Here is a 20,716-nt window from a genome sequence, read left to right as displayed (position 1 = left end):
CTTCGTGTTTTCAATACGCTGCAACAACTTCGCTTCCTAGCCTTTACCCTTCAGTAAGCAGTGCGCACAGCCACTAGACTTGTGAGCCTAACAAGAGAGCTAGCTTCTCGGCCCCCGAATAAGGAGTAACGGTACGTTGTAGATAACCTTGTATCGTAATGTTGCAGGGCATTGTAATGACCTTATCTAAGCTCGGAAGAGAAAGTAAGGTAAAGATGACTGAAAATTGGTGTCTGAATTGGGCATGGAGCCCAGCCCAGCAATCTGTGGGATCAAGTTTACCTCTCTCTCTATATATATACTTTCCTTGACATTCTCTTAGTCCTAACTAATACTGTGTCTAAAAAATAAAAACGAGCCATTAAACTTACATTTATTTCCATCATTTATAGGAAGGTTAAGGGGTTCGATGAATGTCTGGCTGGTCATGACATGAATAACGCGAACATCCCTTGACATGCATCTTCATACTTTCCTCTCGACAAGAGTGGCACATACCTGTATACAACTATATATATAGCGGTATGTGGGTATGTGCCACAGCTGATCGACAGTTGGTTTCTGCCCAGGAACAGTGACGATATACATGGGTAATTGAAATGCGACAGCGTTAAGAAAACTGACATCGGCATCTTTGACTCGACGAATGCATAGAATAAATGTCAGGGTCCTACCTGGAATCGAACCCGAGCATTCTGCATGGCAATCAACTATTCTACTACAGAGCCACTCCATGTCACTAAACTGCTTTGAAAAAATATACTATGCTGGCGTAATGTTGGTGAGGCGTCTATTGTCGTTGCAGTGCTTTATACCTGAATTTGTAAACATCACATTTGTATTCCCATGATAGAGACCCGTCGGGATAGCATCTACTGTATACTTAAGCGCAATCCACTGACATTGTTCTACGTAGCATTAGGAAAGTTTGTCATCCTCGCAAGCAACAGTAACAACAAAATTTAAAAAAATGCTTTTTACACTTGGCCTGAAACCTCGAGGGCAAGTCTTTATCGCGCAATCATGGTGTAGTCGCAATAAAGAGACTGCCTCCAAGGAATACAGAACTTTCAGTGAGCACTGAGTTGATGGAGTTGACATACTGTTGAGGTGAGCATGCATCGCGCTTATGAGAAATATCAACACGGAGATGACTTGTACGTTTTTGCCGTGGCAGTCATCTGTGGACGATGAAGCACATAGCGGTGCATTCCGCGTAGGCGCTCAATGAGTACGCAATTGTAGTGCAGGCAACGAGACATCGACTGCTACATTGAACGCACCTGCATTTTTTTTTTGGATAAAAAAAAAACCGAAATGAATTTTTTCGTGAGTTTGTATCGCATATACAGATAAGAAACAATTTTCACACCTGTAGGGAAAGGCTAGTTATAAGTCAGATAAAGAAGGTTACCTTAAAAATTCTAGTGCGACAGAAAACAGAAGAGAAAAAGACAGGGGTTGTAACATTCACAATAAAGAAAAAAAAGATGTCAACCTTGATTTCTAGGATCAATAGAAAGCAATTTAATGCCCAAGAACCAACATGCATTAGGGTTCCGAAGAACAATGTAAGGGATACATAGAGATGCGTTAAAAAGATACTGAGATGTTGAAGAAAGTATGCAGTAGTGATGTTTGATAAACCTTCATTAGCAGACAAGATATGTCTACTGAACTGGAAAATACGTGCAAAATGAGCTGAACGAGGCAAGTAGGTAGGATTTCGCTACATTGTAGTATAACACTACCGTGTCAGAGTAATTGCACATAATGAGCCTAAAATATATAATTCGTACACACGTAGCGAAGTATTTATAATAAACTCCATCTTTAACAAAGAAAGAAACTGTTGTTTTAGGCCGCCGGGGAAGTTCCCCGAAATATTGATTGGAGCTGGGAGCCTGTTTCAAGTATTCCTCTCTGACTGTGATGCATTAGCCGGTGATGATGCAGACAAAAATCTCGGAAATACGGTGTCTGTCCGGACTGAAAAGCTGTATTCTTGGACTTCCGTTGCTGACCCGAGCGTCGTCCCTTTCTCGTGGTATTGTTACGTTAACGCAATATGCATGTAGCAATATCAGCAGCCTCTTTGCCTTCAGTCGTCCCTTACCATCTGTCAATGTCAATACAGTCCACTGTTCTTTAGTCTTTCTTGGGGACCTTCGACGCAAACATTTTGGTCTGTCTGTCTGTCCGCCTTTAACGGTACCCTGAACGGCACCAAAGTGGCCAAACGATACTCCAAACGGCAGACCCCATCTGCAGCACCCACCATTATTGCTCAAGATTCAGCTTTCATACTTGTGCAATTGTCAATTAAAAAGCAATTATTTCGCATATCTGAGACACCATAACAACATGTCAATATTCTGTACGTGTGTTTCTAACTTGAAAAGGCATACATTAGTAATTCTAAGGACCGTAGTGTTTATGACATTGCACTGACCACGCAACGCTTGCACAAAAAGGCAATGCTTTGCTATAAGACGACACGGTGGTGGCACCTACCCATCACCATGCGTTTTACACCTTATCACCTCCGAGACGGGCGCGCGCGCTTCGTTTTCCAAGATAACTGCCAGATAGCGGTCATGTTTCACGTGTGACGTGACTTGATGCGCTCGTTTGCCTCCGCTGCATGCTCGAGGCACTCTGACGCAGTGCCTCCAAAATACCATTCAACGATTTTCTTGCGCAGAACATCAGATAAACGTTTTGTTCACTCTATCCTGACGCAAGACAATCGTCTTTCATCATTTTCAGTGTAACATGCAGATACGGGGCCATTGCTTTCACCGATGAACAATCTCTCTATGAAGCTTTGTGCTATCCATGGTGATTTGAACCATTCAAGACAGTTGCTCAGCATAATTCCGCAGTGTGGGGCTCTGCGCGTACAGCAGGGGCAAATCACCACCCACGTTCCTGCAAACTCCGCTCGCATGACCGATTTTATGGCGTTTGTGGCACTGAAGTGATATTGGAGCAGATGGACGGACTACGTATTGATAAGAGAGATGAAGAGGAGGACCGGGAAGTTAACCAGGTGTGAGCATCCCGTTTGCCAACCTTCACTGTTGCGGGGAAATAGGGGATTGAAAAGAGAGAAAGGGCAAGTGGATGGCAAAAGGTAACCTTTGAGGACAAACTCTACGCCACGCGAGTTGCCCCTAGTTAGAAGACCATGTCACTGTAACGTAACGTATCTGTATGTAGCCCTTATTTTGTTCTTCGGCGCTCTAATGCATGCTATTTCTTGGTTCATTTAAATCATTTCTACTTGATCAGCACCGGAAGCTCCCCACAAGGCTTGGACATGTCGACGTCGTATATTACACCAACTCCCGTTCAGCGGAACGTCCACATGAGCTGGGGTCGATGTCTGGGACCCTGGTGAGAAAAAGCAGAGATGTCTGGTGGCCGATGACCAAAGCACTCTTGGTGAAGGGGAGGAGGTTGGACTTGTACATCCTTGACGCCGTTCTGAACCAGAGAGTCGAAATTCCTTGACATGGCCTGCCACCCTGATTCACCGCAACTTTTTTGACAAGGCCTGCCGCCCTGATTCATCAACACCGCCCTGATTTATTTAGGGATTTTTCCACAGCAGAACAAAGATCCCGGTGACAACGACCTGTCGTGTGCTGGATGCGCTGGCCGCGGGGACAGAAACGCAGGCGAAACGCCACCTTATTAGCCCCATTCTCGTTGAGATTCATGAGAAAAAAATGAAAATATTTCATGATTTGTGTAAAGTTTTATTATTTTATTCAAGTAACAAAAACAAACTACGCATGTCATGTTAAATAATTCTCGTCATGTCACGTGCCACTGTTGGCAACGTCAGAGCACAGTCGTCTACGTAGAGGACCAACGTCGCGGCACTGCCGTGTACGTATAGGGCCATTCATACGTGCATGACGTGCTACATTTAGTTGGGCGTACATAACAAGCCCACGTACGCAGCACTGCCGTAGGAGACAAGTGCGCATGTGCAGTGCGTCAGGCATCGGTTTCAGAGATGTGCACGTACGCCCGAAAAAAGAAAAAAAAAACGCGGCGTGCGTAAACGTGACGAGACGAAGCGTACGCGGCGTAACGCTCTCGCGATATCTCGATTGAAGTAGGAACCAGATAGCGAAATGGCCGCGATGGCGTCGAACGCAGAGAGCAACAAAACCTGCCCGCATCGAGTATATTAAAGACAATAGTCTTTCTTGGGGACTTGCGACGAAAAAATTTTGGTCTGTGTGTATGTCTGTACATTTGTCTGGCTGCTCTAACGACACCTGAAACGGCATCAAACGGCCAACCCCATCCGCAACGCCCACTAATATTGTTCAAGGGTTAGCGTTCATAGTTCTGTGATTGTAAATAAAATCTTTTATTGCGCATATCTGAGGCACTATACAACAATGCTACGATGTTTTGTGCGTCTGCCTTTATACTAGAAGAGGCACCCACAAGTAACTCTAAGGATTGTAGCGTTTAATCGTGGTGCGCTGACAGTGCAAGGCGATGCTCAAAAAAATTGCCCGCAGCTTCCCTCGGGGAAACACTGAGGAGGATGCGGACCATATAATTGGTTAACTGGGTGTTAAAGTGCGACTTACTTGGGTCGTAGGCTAAATTGGTTAACGTGGTTGTGAAATGGGGTGTTAAATTGCGACTTACTTGGGTCGATGGCTAAATTGGTTAACGTGGTTGTAGGAGGGGGTGTTAAATGAGTGAACACGTACACACGTATGCGAAAGGGCGGCACTGGTCGAAGGGACGTCGATCATTGTGTTTGTGGATTCGTTGGAATTCATTTCACCGCGACCTTGGACGTCGACGCGCCGTACAAACCAACCGACGAGCGGCAACTGAGCGAGCGAGCGCCGACCTTGAGTATATATACAGCACGACGGCGCATGCACTGTCAGCTGTTGAATGTTCTCGAAGCGCGACGCCACATGCGCGTCCACTGGAGAATCAGGAGAATTGTAGATGTCGAACGCGGTGTGTAGAGGAGGAAGGGTGCACAGATGGTGGAGGAGTGAAGCGCGCGCGGTGTGTAGAGGAGGAAGGGATGCACAGATGGTGGAAGAGTGGGCGACGGCGCGACGGCGCATGCGCGCGCGTCAGCTGTCGAATGTTCGAGAAGCGGTGTGGACGGCGCGGACGACGCGGACGGCGCACTACAAGGCGCGAGTATAAGATGCTCCGCATCTAAAAGGTGTTTACAACGCTTTGCTACGACGTCACGGTGGTGGCATCTGCCCGTCTCTTTGCGTTCTACACCCTAATTATCACCTCCGAGACTGGCGCGCATCTTTCTCCGCGGGCTGAACGCCTTCGTTTTCGAAGATAACTGCCAGATGGCACTTGTGTCTAACGTGCCTCGATGTGCTCGTTTGCCTCCGCTACACGCTGGAGGCACTCTAACGCAGCGCCTGAAGAATACCATTCTCCGATTTTCTTGCGCAGAACATCAAATAAACGTTTTGTTCACTCACTCCAGACGCAAGACTATCGTCTTTCGACGACATTAGCGATGTAACATGCAGATTTGGAACCATTTTTTTTTACATTGAAGGACGATGCTGAGCTGCTAGCGGAAGTAGAAACGAGCAATCCGTTTAGGCATCCGGAGATGTGGAAAGACATTGATTGGCGGCTCAGGGAAGTCCTGAAAGAACGATTTACAGCGCACTGTGTGCGCGAGTGCTTGGACCTGTCGCTGTTTTATTTCTGAAAACGTACGTCTTGTTGAACCAAACGTATCTTGGTACGGTGAACCAGAGGTATCGTTGAGCGCTTCGCATGCAGCGTCCGCGTTTATGCTCGTTACGTGTGCCCAGCTAAAGGTGTCTTTTCTCTGGGTGCACGCCCACGAAAGGAAGCGGAGCAGCGTTCATCTTGAAATTTGACCCATTTTTGCGGCGCGTAGCAGTGCACATTTTGGTAGACGTCATTGCGAATGCCCCTTGTACGCATTGCACTTGTCAGCTCAAATTGTCAAACCTGGGGAGTGACCCTTTAAATCAGTAACAAGTCCGCCACAATGGTAGAGCGATTCCGGTCATGAAAGTCGCGGAAACGAAGCGCCGCCATTACCTTCTGATGTGCAGTCAAGCAAGGCAACTTGTCACGACCGCAAAACCCAGCGTCGGGTCGAAGGTAGCAGGTATATCGCAGACATCGAATTCTTCTTTTTGATTTGTACAGTAGGCCTCGCCCAAACGGGCAAGGCCTCACAAAAATTTGCCTATAGGCTCATTTAGTTGTCCTTCCCCACGGCAATCTTTAGTAAAAGGCGAAAGATTGATTCGACCAGCTGAGGAAGGACCTGAGCACTGATTAGTCCAAGGTCCACATTCCGGGGTTGTTGAAAAATGGCTATAGAGCATTTGGCCTAGTTCGTATAGAGGCTTTTTGTAGGTTTCTGGCTGCTAATGTGGATACATATGTGTTGTCATAGAACTTTTCTACACGATTCACATTTTTAACGCATACCTTTTAAATAACGGATGTCAAGGATAGCCATCTTTATTTCAGTTTATGCTCCCACATTGACGAGAAATGCTTGCAGCCGTGTACACTTCCATCAAAGTTTGTAAGTGCCGGAGTAACGGCATGTGAGCACGCGTCTATTTCATACTTCGCGCGCTTCGTATTTTGTAGTTTTAAGGGGCTAAGCTCCTTAAAGGGTCCCTGAAACGGTTTTTAATACGAAGCATTTCTTAGTGACCGTCGGCGACATTGAGCGTATCTATCTATCTATCTATCTATCTATCTATCTATCTATCTATCTATCTATCTATCTATCTATCTATCTATCTATCTATCTATCTATCTATCTATCTATCTATCTATCTATCTATCTATCTATCTATCTATCTATCTATCTATCTATCTATCTATCTATCTATCTATCTATCTATCTATCTATCTATCTATCTATCTATCTATCTATCTATCTATCTATCTATCTATCTATCTATCTATCTATCTATCTATCTATCTATCTATCTATCTATCTATCTATCTATCTATCTATCTATCTATCTATCTATCTATCTATCTATCTATCTATCTATCTATCTATCTATCTATCTATCTAGCCGCCAACGACTTTTAGCTCTCTGGTCGTTTCGATGACGGTATCAATACCAAACTTGGTATGGCATAAGATGACTCTATGAAGGACATATTTGACTAGTGACAACATGAAAATCCTGACATTTATGCCTTAAATTTCATGATTTACATGTCATAGGCTTGCTGCTCTTGCGTTACTTTCATTCACATGATATGCTGTAAAACTGGTATGGTATGACATGATTGCATGGCGAGTACAAGCGACAGACCCTAATATAAGAATAATGACATGCGTGTTCTGTAACATGACTCCATGCCACAGTCATGATGCGTTCGCTGCCGTTTTGCTAGCTTCACATATAACAAATATTGTATTACGTGACACCAATGGATGACGAAGGTATGCGACTGCCGCAAACATGATAATCATGATATAAGTGTCATGTGAGAACATGACTACATCTCACAGTCAAGGCAGCAATACATATCGATGCGGTGTGCGTGCTCGCAGGCGTTCATTTCGTCGTGTCGCGCCAGCATTGCCACGCCAGGCGCCGGTCCTGCCATATACTCTCGGTCGCGCACCACGCTGTGTTGCTTTGACGCATGCGGGTTTCAGCGCGTCCGGCGTCCCTTCGTCACGAAAAGAGGGGGACGCAGTGTAGTCTGGGTGACGCATCGCCGTGAAATACAGCAAGTCGCATTTTGCGCCGGTGTCAATCGGGCCGCGCTGACGGATGCTGAATGCGCCTGGTGTCAGACTATAAAGTGCTCACGTTTTGCTAACGTGGCGTCGCTGTGCCCAGCGTGCGCGCGCGTCAACTCTACATCAGGTAATATTGGGCCTTTCATGATGCGCTCGCAGCTGTTTTGCTAGGTCCACATATACCAAATTTGGTGTTACGCGACGTCAATGGATGACAAATTATATGACTGGTGCAAACGTGATAATCCTGACGCGCGTGCCATGTAAGAACATGACAAGATACCATGCTCATAGCGTGCTCGTGGCCGTTTCGCTAGCTCCACATATACTATATTTGTTACCATGGGGCTTGAATAGAGGACGAAGGTAAACGACACATCCAAACACTATAATCATGACACGGAAGTCATGTGTGACATCATTTACCTCAACCTCGTGACGTTGTGATGATTTTAAAGTGACATATCAACCTTCCTTATTTGTGCTTCACATATCATCGATTCCCACTGTACGTGGGATCTGCCAATTTTAGGGGGGAAGCTCCTTATAGCGGCACCAATTCGTCCTTCGTTGCCGTTGTAGTAGCGTGTAACAAGTATAACATTTTCATCTCCAAGGTGGTGCCGGCAATTTTGACCTCCAAGGTGGTGCGTAATGTTGTGCAATTTATTGCTTTGTAGAATGGATAAGGTGCATTTAGCAGTGCTTCCAAAAGACGAGGAAGAGAACCGTGGTTCGTGCTCGCCACAGCTCCGATTTGTATCGCTGAGCGCTTGACCTATGTCCGCTTTTAATAAACGCGACACGGACTCAACGCTCAACGCGTGCTATCAAGTCGTGGAGGTGCTGGTTCTTTTTTTTCATCCTGGAACTCCGTAGCCATACTCTACCTCCACCGTCCATCATGCCTGACGACGTTGCAGCACAGATCAATGCTGCCACACCCCCCGCTCTCCGCTGCCCCGGTATTTCGAGAAAGCGCGACCCAGTTTTATTCAACGGCACTGATGAACTGGACGTCGAGAACTCGCTCCCTTCGTTTGAAAAAGCGAGCGTCAACAACCGGTGGGATGATAACGACAAACTCGGTCGCGTCTACTTCTACCTGAGGGGTGTCGCGGAGCTTTGGTTGAACAACCATGAGGCTGACAATACCACCTGCGCCTCTTTCAAAAGGACCTTCGCAGAAGTATTCGGCCGACCAGCAGTGCGCAAGCTGCGCGCGTAGTGGCGTTTGCGTGATCATGCCCAGTTGCCAGGAAAAAGTTTCACGTCTTACTTTGAGGACGTCGTAGGCCTCTGCCGACGCTTCAATCCGGCCATGTCCAAAGCCGACAAAGTCAAGCATATCATGAAGGGCATCGAGGACGATGCGTTCCACATGCTTGTGGCGAAACCTCCTCTAACCGTCACAGACATCATTTAGCACTGCTCGAGCTACGACGAGTTGCGAAAGCAGCGCATTTCCATGCGACATCACAGTTTCGACATGACCAGCACGTCAGCACTGAACGTTGGTGCGATCTCCCCAGGTCCGGTAGTATTGACGCACCAAATACAACAGTTCATCCGCGAGGAGGTTGCCCGTCAATTGTCTATTGCTACCTTTCTCCCTAGTAATAGTCATGGACTCCCCTCGTCACTGTGCCAAACCATTGAGGAGCAAGTATCCGAAGCTCTTCCGCCTGCGCACCAGCCACCACCTGTATCAGCGCTGTTGACCTATGCCGACGTCGCGAGAAGGCCTTCACATGCAGTGCCATACAGCACAAACCCTCCTCAACGCCCTCAATTCTTCTACGCACCGCAGGCGCCGACAAGCCCGCAAGTTCCGCTTTATCGACGTCCTTATCAACGCCGGAAGAGTTCAACGCCGGAAGAGTTCACCGCATGCCGTCAGTGGACCGCTCCAGCCGTTGCCCCGCCCATCCCGACCTTTTTGATCGCATCGGAATGGACTTATACTGCCCACTTCCATACACACCTGACGTGAATCGCTGGGTGGTTGTCGCTATTGATCATTTGACCCGGTATGCTGAGACTGCCGCGCTGCCAGAGGCTACATCACGTGAAGTTGGCTTATTTATTCTTCACAAATTTGTTCTTCGCCATGGCGCTCCTCGCGAGTTACTCCGCGACCGTGGACGCACGTTCCTCTCAGAAGCCGCACAAGACCTCCTGCGTGAATTAAGTGTTGTTCATCGAACGACCAGTGCGTAGGATACCCAAACCAATGGCATGACTGAAGGCTTCAATCGCACATTATTTGACATTCTGTCCATGTATGTATCTGCTGACCACACCAACTGGCACCGCATACTACCATTTGTCACCTATGCGTACAACAGCGCACTCAGTCCACGACTGGATTTTCTCCCTTCTTTTTTCTATATGGCCGTGAACCTTCCTCAATTATGGATACCATTCTGTCGTATTGCCCGGATAATTCAGAGTCTGCAACTCTCTCAGAAGTCGCCACCTATGCGGAAGAATGCAGGCAGCTAGCAAGTTCGCTAACTACACAAGACCAAGCACACCAAAAGGACCGCCATAACGCCAACCTGCATCCCCAGTAATATTCGCCTGGAACATTGGTGTGGCTTCGCGTTGCCTCCTCAGCTCCAGGTCTTTCTTCAAAGCTGCTGTCTAAGTATGAAGGCCCATACCGCATCCTGCGTCAAGTATCTCCGGTAAAATATATTGTCGAGCCCGTACAGTCATCCACAGACCGCCGCCGTCACGCACGTGAGACTGTTCACGTCGACCGACTGAAGCCGCACTATGACCAACCAGTTGTACCTGTGCCTTAACCTATCGCCAGGATGGCTCCTTTTCCGTGGGGGAGCGATTTGTAGAATGGATAGGGTGCATTTACAGTGCCTGAAAAAGACGAGGAAGAGAACCGTGGTTCGTGCTCATGACAGCTCCGATTTGGATCTCCTAGGAGACAAGACAAGACAAGATTTGGATCGCTGAGCGCTTGACCTGCGTTCGTTTTTAATAAACGTGTCGTGGACTCAACGCTAACGCGTACTATCAGCTTATTTATTTTGTTACGCTGTAGTGAACTCCTTACTTTGGGCTTGAATTCAAACACATGCTTATACAATAACTACTTTGAAAATGTTCAAGTGTGCGTGCGTGCGTGTGTGTGTGTGCGTGCGTGCGTGCGTGTGTGTGCGTGCGTGCGCGCGCGCGTGCGTGTGTGCGTGCGTGCGTGTGTGTGTGTGTGTGTGTGCGTGCGTGCGCGTGCAAGCGTGCGCGCGCGTGCGTGTGTGTGTGTGGGCGTGCGTGTGCGTGTGTGTGTGTGTGTGTGTGTGTGTGTGCAGTTTTCGAAGTTGTTTCTTCTCATATACTCAAAGACTGTATGGCATTTATTGAGTGTCCGTGGCTTCAGCGTTCTCAGTTTTTTTTATTCATATGATATATAAGGAGATGTTGGCGCACCATTATGGCGCCGGCTACTCCTTAGCCGTTGAGTGAAACTTGAACACGTATCTTGAAGCGAAACATACAAAGCAGTGCATTGAAAATAGAAAACTCGGGCACAGGTATGCAAAGACACACTTATACGCACATATCACAACATAAAGGTAAGGAAATGTTCGAAAGTCAATGAATAAAGTTTCCGATAATGTCCCTCGTTAATATTCGGTCCACCAGCACAAAACAGCAGAGCACACGTCTGGTCCTTATAAAGATGCATTCACTCGTATGTACATATTAGTCGACGCGTCATTCATTTCACAACACTCGCATGATGGGTGTCACATGATACTGTACATAAGAAGTACATGTGTTACAAATGAAAGTTCGTTATTTCTTAATACTTGTCAGCAATCCCGCTGTCTTGTAAAAAACGTGTTAATGTTTTTAAAGCGTGTGACTGTAAAACTCCAGTAGGCCACGGGCCCAGAATGTTCATCATGTTAACCAGCCTGCGGTCTGATGCCAACAGTTCGGACTTAGGACGGCGTCTCAGCGTGTCATGATGTGGAGAGTCTATGAGAAGGTGACATACGTCTTCATCTATAAATGAACATTCGCATTCGGAAGTTTCACCTCTGCCGATTCTGTGCAAAAAATGTTTTGTGTATGCGGTGCCTATATAGCCTCAATCGGTGAATTAGAGTTTCCATACTTCTATCTAATGCCAGCGTAATTTTGAATTCAATAAATAGATTGATGTGATATAAATCGCAGCTCTTTGTACTTTGGTCAAACAATGCAGTTTTGCTCATTCTGAGAGTTGTATTCTTTATAATACTACGCAATTCAGTTTTCGAAATTGGTAAAGAAACAGTAACGTCCTTACGATGTGCTTGTCGTGCTGCTTCATCGGCAGCTGTGTTTCCAGGAATGTTGCAATGGCCAGGTGTCCACTGAAATTTCATCTCATGCTGCGCCTTCTTTGCTTTGGTGAGCTCTTTCAGCGTTTCGTATGTCATACTATCACTTATTACTGTCGTGTTTGTACCGGAGAGTGATCTTAATGCGGCCTGCGAGTCACTGATAAGTACCCATTTTCTAGCGTCTGCTACCGAGTTTATAAACTTTAGAGCATACAAAATAGCGAAGAGCTCAGATGTAGTTGATGACGTCATGCGACATAATTTAAACGATTCCTGAATATTAAGCGGTGTTATGATAAATGCCGATGTTGAAGACGTTGTAGTACTTGAGCCATCTGGGTAAATGTGTATGTATCCTGGATACCACATGTGTATCTGGTAAAGCGCTAGTTGTTGAGAAGTTTGGATGAACATCTCTCTCTTTCTGATAATGCCATCCTCTGAGAATTCAATGCTTGGTATTACAAGCAGCCATGGAGGATAGTCTAATTCAGAGCTCCAAAATTAATTTCTCGGTAATATATGTGCATTACTCTGTACATCGTTATGAGCATTACTTTTATCTCTTAGTAAAATCTCCAGTGCCAATGGGTGGTCCTGGTGTTGCGTCTGTAGGCGAAAAAAATGGCGGCATGTTTCAATTGTTCTCATGACTGGAAAGGGTGGTTGTCGAGTCTCTGCTATGACAAGGCTGCTGGAAGTCGCTCGTGGAACACCTATGCACACGCGCAGTCCCCTAGCTAATAGTCTTTGAAGTCGTTCCTCTGAAGTGCGGGAAAGGCCGTGTAACACTGCTGCAGAATATGCAACTTTTAGATGCGGAAGCATCTTATACTCGCGCCTTGTAGTGCGCCGTCCGCGCAATCCGCACCGCTTCTCGAACATTCGACAGCTGACGCGCGCGCATGCGCTGTCGCGCTGTCGCCCACCATCTGTGCCGCGCGCGCTTCTCCTTCGAGAACATTCGACAGCTGACAGCGCATGCGCCGTCGCGCAGTCGCCATCTGTGCCGCGCGCGCGCTTCTCCTTCGAGAACATTCGACAGCTGACAGCGCATGCGCCGTCGCGCTGTATATATACCCAAGGTCGGCGCTCGCTCGCTCAGTTGCCGCTCGTCCGTTGGTTTGTACGGCGCGTCGACGTCCGAAGTCGCCGTGAAATGAATGCCAACGAATCCACAAACAGAATGATCGACGTCCCTTCGACCAGCGCCGGCCAAACTGTTGGCGGAACCGCTTCCGCATCCTCCTCAGTGTTCCCCCGAGGGAAGCTGCGGGCAATTTTTTTGTCGTATAAATCTTTGTGAACAGCAAGCATGAATGATACAGATCCGCCCCATGATGTCCCAGCAATTCTGCGGAGTATATTCACTAGCGTATTCACCTCGTTTTCGAGTTTCTTTATGTGAGGTGCCCAGGATAGCTGCCTATCAAGTATTACTCCGAGAAACCGATGCTGTGTCACAATCATTAGTGGTTCTTCTTCTAAATTGAGATTGAAGTTCTTCAACTTCTTACGGGTGAAGGGCAATACAGCTGTCTTTGCGTGCGATAGAATCATTCCTCTTTCTTTTAAAAAGTTGTTGATAATATTTATTCCGTCGTGCAATGCAATCTGAATTAACCGTATGTCCGTGCCAGATGCCCAAATGCACACATCATCTGCATATAAGGAGTATTTCAACCTGGAAGGCAGTCTCTTAGCTAAATCAGCCATAAGACAGTTGAAAAGAAGAGGGATGAGTACGCTTCAGTGTGGCACTCCCTGTCTGACGTCATGTTCTGCACTTTTTCCTTCGCTCGTCTAGATGAATATTTTACGACCTGATAAAAATTTGCATACCCACCGCAAAGACCTGCCAGACAGTCCGAGTTCCAACATACTCAGCAGAACATGAGTGTAACTGACTGTGTCAAATGCCCTTTTGATGTCCATGAACACTGTGAACGTCAAACTACCACAGGCGCGTTCATGCTCCACATACGTTGCTAAGTCCAGTATTGCATCCATTGTGCATCTCTGTTTCCTAAAACCTAAAACCTGTCAAGTAGTTAGAGAATACACCTGTTCTGTTGCACCACCATTGAAGTCACGCATCAATCATTTTTTCCATTACCTCACATAGACAACTTGTCAGACTGATTGGACGGAAGGATTCAAGGTTCAAGGGCGTCTTAGCTGGTTTTAAGATCGGAATGATGCGAGCAGACTTCCAAGACTAGGGTACAATTTCTTGCGTCCATAGATTATTGTAAATATTTAAGAGAATAGTTGTGCATGTGGGCCCAAGGTTCTTTAGCATATTGTACGTAATGCCGTCCGGTCCAGAGGTCGATTTTTGACGACATGATGCTATAGCACAATGCAGCCCCCTTAACGTAAATAGAGGGTATAGTTGAGGATGCTGGGCCCAAAAGCAAGCAATAATTTCTTGGCTGGCTAACGCGACAGAATTATCAAATAAGGCACATTGTGATGCGGCGGGCCTACTGATAAGTTGACGAAATTCATCTGCTACCACAGCTTCTGGTTTGTCCAAGGCTACAGCAAGAGCACGAAATGGGAAGCTCTGTGATACAGCGCCACTAAGTGCTCGAATTACAAGCCAAATTCTCGGAACAGGTGTGTGGGGAGAGAGCGTGCCACAGAAATCACGCCAGCGTTGTTTACCTAAATTTTCGCGTAGTCTGCGCATTACACTGTGGATTTTCTGTGCATTTTTGTATGCTTCTAAACTTCTGCTGCGTCGATATGCCTTCTCTGAACGTCGTCTGGTAGCTCTTAGATGTTCATACTCTCCATCGACTGCAGCATAATCTTTTGGAATTGAGATTTTCTTTGTACATTTATTCGCATTATCTTGCAGAAATTCAGTAAAGCTTTCAACTGTCGTGAGTTCACTATTTTGGTTTGTTAGGTGGTACCGAAAAGCTTTCCAGTTCGTTGGTTTGCTGTAGCGTTTGGTGTCGTCTTTTCGGAAGTAGCGGTGATTTATTAGTATGGGAAAATGGTCACTCCCACGTGTTTCTACATCCGTTGTCCATACCACACCATTCACTAGATCTTGGGAACACAATGTTACATCGAAGCAACTCGAGTAATTATGCCCTCGGAAAAACGTTTGGGAGCCGTCATTTAAAATTATTAAATTGCATTTGTCTGCGGCACACTCAGCAATGTTCCCACGTGCGTCACATCGATCACTACCCCAGATTATGTTGTGCGCATTAAAGTCTCCGCATATTAACGTGTATGAATGAGAAATGTTGAAGATATTTGTTAGCTCTTCCACCGAAATGCGGCTTGAAGGTTGTAGGTAAAGAATGATCACTGTTGCGCACTGCTCACCAAAGGATACTTTGCAAGCGACGAATTCCGGGAAGACCAAATCACTTGAGTGAACTTGGTGAGAAGGTAGGTCCTTTCTGACGCAGAAATTCACTCTGCTAGGACTACTTCGACGAGATGACTTATATATCACGTAGTCGGAGAGGCGGAAATCATCATTCATTCCTGCCTCTTGGATGCAAAGTATTGGAAAATATACTGCAGAATGAGTTTACGGAAGTCAGCACACTTCCTAAGAAGACCATTGGCATTCCACTGGTTTATGGAGACCTCTTTGCAGCGCTTATTCATATGTTACTTGTCGCAGGTTTGACCCGGATTGTTGACACAATAGTGCTTCCAGAAGCAGCAGGGTTTTTACTTCTGGCAGGTTGTTTGCTTCCGGTAGAGCAGACAGGATTGCCTTAGGTGCTGCGAAAAGTATTGGCAGAATCAATTACATGACTGATGCAGAGGCACGGTCTCCATTGAATGGTTGATTTTCTGAGGCCTGTTGAGAATGACGTGACGTTTCGATGCTGTAGTTGGGGCGAACACTGGCACTGTCGGTTTTGCTACATTCCGGCAGAGGTCGCGTGGGCGTTCGCAGCTTTGACGCGTAGGTTGGGTTACTCGAAGATACTTCTCGTGAGTGGTCTCTCGGGTGTGCTCTTGACGGTTCTCTTGGCGTGCTTGTCGGCTGTTGTTGCGGTAGCCGCTGAGGTGGATCACGTACAAGATGAACAATATCAAGGTTTGGAGATGGTTCATTGGGGCGCGGTTTTCTTCCATGGATGAGCTCATGCCGACGCATTTTTGCAGCAGCTTTACTTTGCGGGCAGCCTGAATATGAGGCAGCGTGATTACCTGCACAGTTTGCAAACTTAGGCTGAAGAACAGACTTGCACTCCTTATGACGGTGTTCTTCTGAGCAGATCTTACATCGGCGTGTGTTACGGCAACTTTTCGCCATGTTTCCGAATAGCTGGATGTTATAGCACCGAAGTGCTGACCAAGATATTCTGCCACTGAGTGACTGGTGAATCCTAAGTAGATTCTTCCTGGAATCGGGTGGTCATCTCGAAAAGTCAGTATCACTGAGTGAAGTGAACGCGACGTCACTCCTCCATCTTCCTGGCAGTAGTATTTTATTTGCCGTCGCGCCAATATAACCCCTGCATCTCTCAAGTACTCTAGGAGTTGTTCATCTGAATATTGCAGAGGAACATGTTTTACTTTCCCAACGTTCCGAGTGTATGACTCCGGGATGAAAGGCTTAACTTTCAGGCCACCTATATTTGAAAGCATCAGAAGACGCTTGGCTGAACTTAAGGAAGCAACGCTGACACTGAAGCTTCCATCTCTGGTCGTTCTAAATGACTGCACTTTTTTTTTAGCAGCGGAAACTACTTCAGCTGACACTCGATTGGTGTTCACTTTCTAGAAGCTAGCACCTTCAGCTGTTGGACGAAAGACGACTGGGATACCCTCTGCTCGTTTCTTTTTATAAGTAACCAACGTAAATCGTTCATCGTTGCCCATGTCTTTTTCATCACTTAGGTAATAGTTTGACGTTTTATCGTCGAGAGGATTCTCTTCTAAGCGAAGCTTCTTGCTCTCAGCTTCATCGTCTTCCATTGCTGCTGTGCTCGCTGGAGCCACTTCGCGGTTGTGAATGAGAAAACGTGCCGGCTTTATGATGCTTGGGCGCACCTGTAAGCCCCCAGGCTTTTCATTGTGTCCTGCAGTATCACTCATGTGGTTTAACGCACTTGGACGAGCATAAGGCTCGTGGCGATGGCTACCAACCACCGTAGTGGTCGCGTACTAGCCAAGTCTTTGATAAAGGAACCTCGTACCTGTAGGGCGCCGAGTTCTCGAAGTCTTCACCCGGCGTCTTGTTGGATACCGCGAAGAAATGGATGTCAGCGTAATAGTCCACGAAAAGAGCAGAAATTGAACAGTGCACAGAAACAGCGACTGAACAGATCCACTTCTTCTTCTTCGTTTTCCCCTTTTCTCTAGGCGCCCTCCGACAGTGGGAGAATGCCTGGAGCGTGCGCAAGTGTGTCTACTTCCAGTCAAGCCAAGTGCATTACAGTTGGACTCGCGAGAAACGTGAACAATCAGCAAAAAGCTGTCACTCAGGAAACAATCTCTGTTCGGCTGGTGCTGATGATGGCTTGTATATACGGATCACACCCACTCCGGGGGATCGGCTCTTTACAAAACAATTAGAGGTGATCACGTGGGTATTATATATTCAATGAACTATGAAATGGCTAGAAGAACATTATGTTACTAATTTTGAGTTTTGTAATCAACAACGCCCTGATTGAATTAGTGATTTTTCTACAGCAGAACAAAGATCCCGATGACAATGACCTGTCATCTGCTCGATGCGCTGACCGCGGAGACACGAACCCATGCGAAACGTCGCCACATTAGCCCCGCATCTTGTTGCGATTCATGGGAAAACAAGAAAAAAAAGGCGCGCACAATCCCTTATTGCGTCTCAATATTTTTCTAGTTTTATTATTGTCTTCAAGTAACAAAAATATAAACTACGCATGTCGTGTTAAACAATTATCGCCATGTCACGTTCCACTGTTGGCAACGTCAGAGCACAGTCATCTACGTAGAGGACCAACGTCGCTGCACTGCCGTGTACGTATAGGGCCATTCATACGTGCATGACGTGCTACATTTAGTTGGGCGTACATAACAAGCCCACGTACGAAGCACTGCCGTAGGAGACAAGTGCGCATGTGCAGTGCGTCAGGCATCGGTTTCAGAGATGTGCACGTACGCCCGAAAAAGAAAAAAAACGCGGCGTGCGTAAACGTGACGAGGCGAAGCGTACGCGGCGTAACGCTCTCGCGATATCTCGATTGAAGTAGGAACCAGATAGCGAAATGGCCGCGATGGCGTCGAACGCAGAGAGCAACAAAGCCTGCGCGCATCGAGTATATTAAAGACAATAGTCTTTCTTGGGGACTTGACGAAAAAAGTTTGGTCTGTGTGTATGTCTGTACACTTGTCTGGCTGCTCTAACGACACCTGAAACGGCATCAAACGGCCAACCCCATCCGCAGCGCCCACTAATATTGCTCAAGGGTTAGCGTTCATAGTTCCGTGATTGTAAATAAAATCTATTATTGCGCATATCTGAGGCACTATACAACAATGCTACGATGTTTTGTATGTCTGCCTTTACACGAGAAGAGACACACACAAGTAACTCTAAGGAATTCATCGCTTAATCGTGGTGCGCTGACAGTGTAAGGCGATGCTCAAAAAAGGTGTTTCCAACGCTTTGCTACGACGTCACGGTGGTGGCATCTGCCCGTCTCTTTGTGTTCAACACCCTAATTATCACCTCCGAGAGTGGCACGCATCTTTCTCCGCGGGCTGCACGCCTTCGCTTTCGAAGATAACTGCCAGATGGCACTTGTGTCTAACATGCCTCGATGTGCTCGTTCGCCTCCGCTACACGCTGGAGGCACTCTAACGCCGCGCCTGAAGAGTACCATTCACCGATTTTCTTGCACAGAACATCAAATAAACGTTTTGTTCACTCACTCCAGACGCAAGACTATCGTCTTTCGACGACATTAGCGATCTAACATGCAGATTTGGAACCATTTTTTTTTTTACATTGAAGGACGATGCTGAGCTGCAAGCGGAAGTAGAAACGAGCAATCCGTTTAGGCATCCGGAGCAGTGGAAAGAGAATGCTTGGCGGCTCAGGGAAGTCCTGAAAGAACGATTTACAGTGCGCTGTGTGCGCGAGTGCTTGGACCTGTCGCTGTTTTATTTCTGAAAACGCACGTCTTGTTGAACCAAACGTATCTTGGTACGGTGAACCAGAGGTATCGTTGAGCGCTTCGCATGTAGCATCCGCGACGTATCGTGCCGCGTACGTTTATGCTCGTTACGTGTGCCCAGCTAAAAGTGTCTTTTCTCTGGGTGCACGCCCACGAAAGGAAGCGGAGCAGCGTTCATCTTGAAATTGGACCCATTTTTTCGGCGCGTAGCAGTGCACATTTTGGTAGACGTCATTGCGAATGCCCCTTGTACGCATTGCACTTGTCAGCTCAAATTGTCAAGCCTGGGGAGTGACCCTTTAAATCAGTAACAAGTCCGCCACAATGGTAGAGCGATTCCGGTCATGAAAGTCGCGGAAACGAAGCGCCGCCATTACCTTCTGATGTGCAGTCAAGCAAGGCAACTTGTCACGACCGCAAAACCCAGCATCGGGTCGAAGGTAGCAGGTATATCGCAGACAAAGAATTCTTCTTTTTGATTTGTACAGTAGGCCTCGCCCAAACGGGCAAGGCCTCACAAAAATTTGCCTATAGGCTCATTTAGTTGTCCTTCCCCACGGCAATCTTTAGTAAAAGGCGAAAGATTGATTCGACCAGCTGAGGAAGGACCTGAGCACTGATCAGTCCAAGGTCCACATTCCGGGGTTGTTGAAAAATGGCCAGAGCACTTGGCCAAGTTTTTTTAGAGGATTTTTGTAGGTTTCTGGCTGTTAATGTGGATGCATATGTGTTGTCATGGATTTTTTCTACACTATTCACAATTTTAACGCATACCTTTTAAATAACGGATGTCAAGTATAGCCATCTTTATTTCAGTTTATGCTGCCACATTGACGAGAAATGCTTGCAGCCGTGTACACTTCCATCAAAGTTTGTAAGTGCCGGAGTAACGGCATGTGAGCACGCGTCTATTTCATACTTCGCGCGCTTTGTGTTTTGTAGGTTTAAAGGGCTAAGCTCCTTAAAGGGTCCCTGAAACGGTTTTTAATACGAAGCATTTCTTAGTGACCTTCGGCGACATTGAGCGTATCCATCCATCCATCCATCCATCCATCCATCCATCCATCCATCCATCCATCCATCCATCCATCCATCCATCCATCCATCCTCCATCCATCCATCCGTCCGTCCGTCCATCCGTCCGTCCGTCCGTCCGTCCGTCCGTCCGTCCGTCCGCCCGTCCATCCATCCATCTATCTATCTATCTATCTATCTATCTATCTATCTATCTATCTATCTATCTATCTATCTATCTATCTATCTATCTATCTATCTATCTATCTATCTATCTATCTATCTATCTATCTATCTATCTATCTATCTATCTATCTATCTATCTATCTATCTATCTATCTATCTATCTATCTATCTATCTATCTATCTATCTATCTATCTATCTATCTAGCCGCCAACGA

General features: G+C 46.6%; 2 non-coding genes across 2 annotated transcripts; both read right to left on the bottom strand.

Annotated features, from left to right (window-relative positions):
- Positions 1 to 6,220: 6,220 nt before the first annotated feature.
- LOC142804329 (U5 spliceosomal RNA) lies at positions 6,221 to 6,345 on the bottom strand. Its single transcript, XR_012894595.1, has one exon. It is a non-coding gene; the product is annotated as a U5 spliceosomal RNA (small nuclear RNA).
- A 13,448-nt stretch (positions 6,346 to 19,793) lies between these two features.
- LOC142804328 (U5 spliceosomal RNA) lies at positions 19,794 to 19,918 on the bottom strand. Its single transcript, XR_012894593.1, has one exon. It is a non-coding gene; the product is annotated as a U5 spliceosomal RNA (small nuclear RNA).
- Between the last annotated feature and the right edge of the window lie 798 nt (positions 19,919 to 20,716).

The sequence above is a fragment of the Rhipicephalus microplus genome, chromosome 3 (genome assembly GCF_043290135.1).
Source record: "Rhipicephalus microplus isolate Deutch F79 chromosome 3, USDA_Rmic, whole genome shotgun sequence".
In the NCBI taxonomy this organism is placed as follows: Eukaryota; Metazoa; Arthropoda; class Arachnida; order Ixodida; family Ixodidae; genus Rhipicephalus; species Rhipicephalus microplus.
This window is presented reverse-complemented; position numbering and strand designations above follow the sequence as displayed.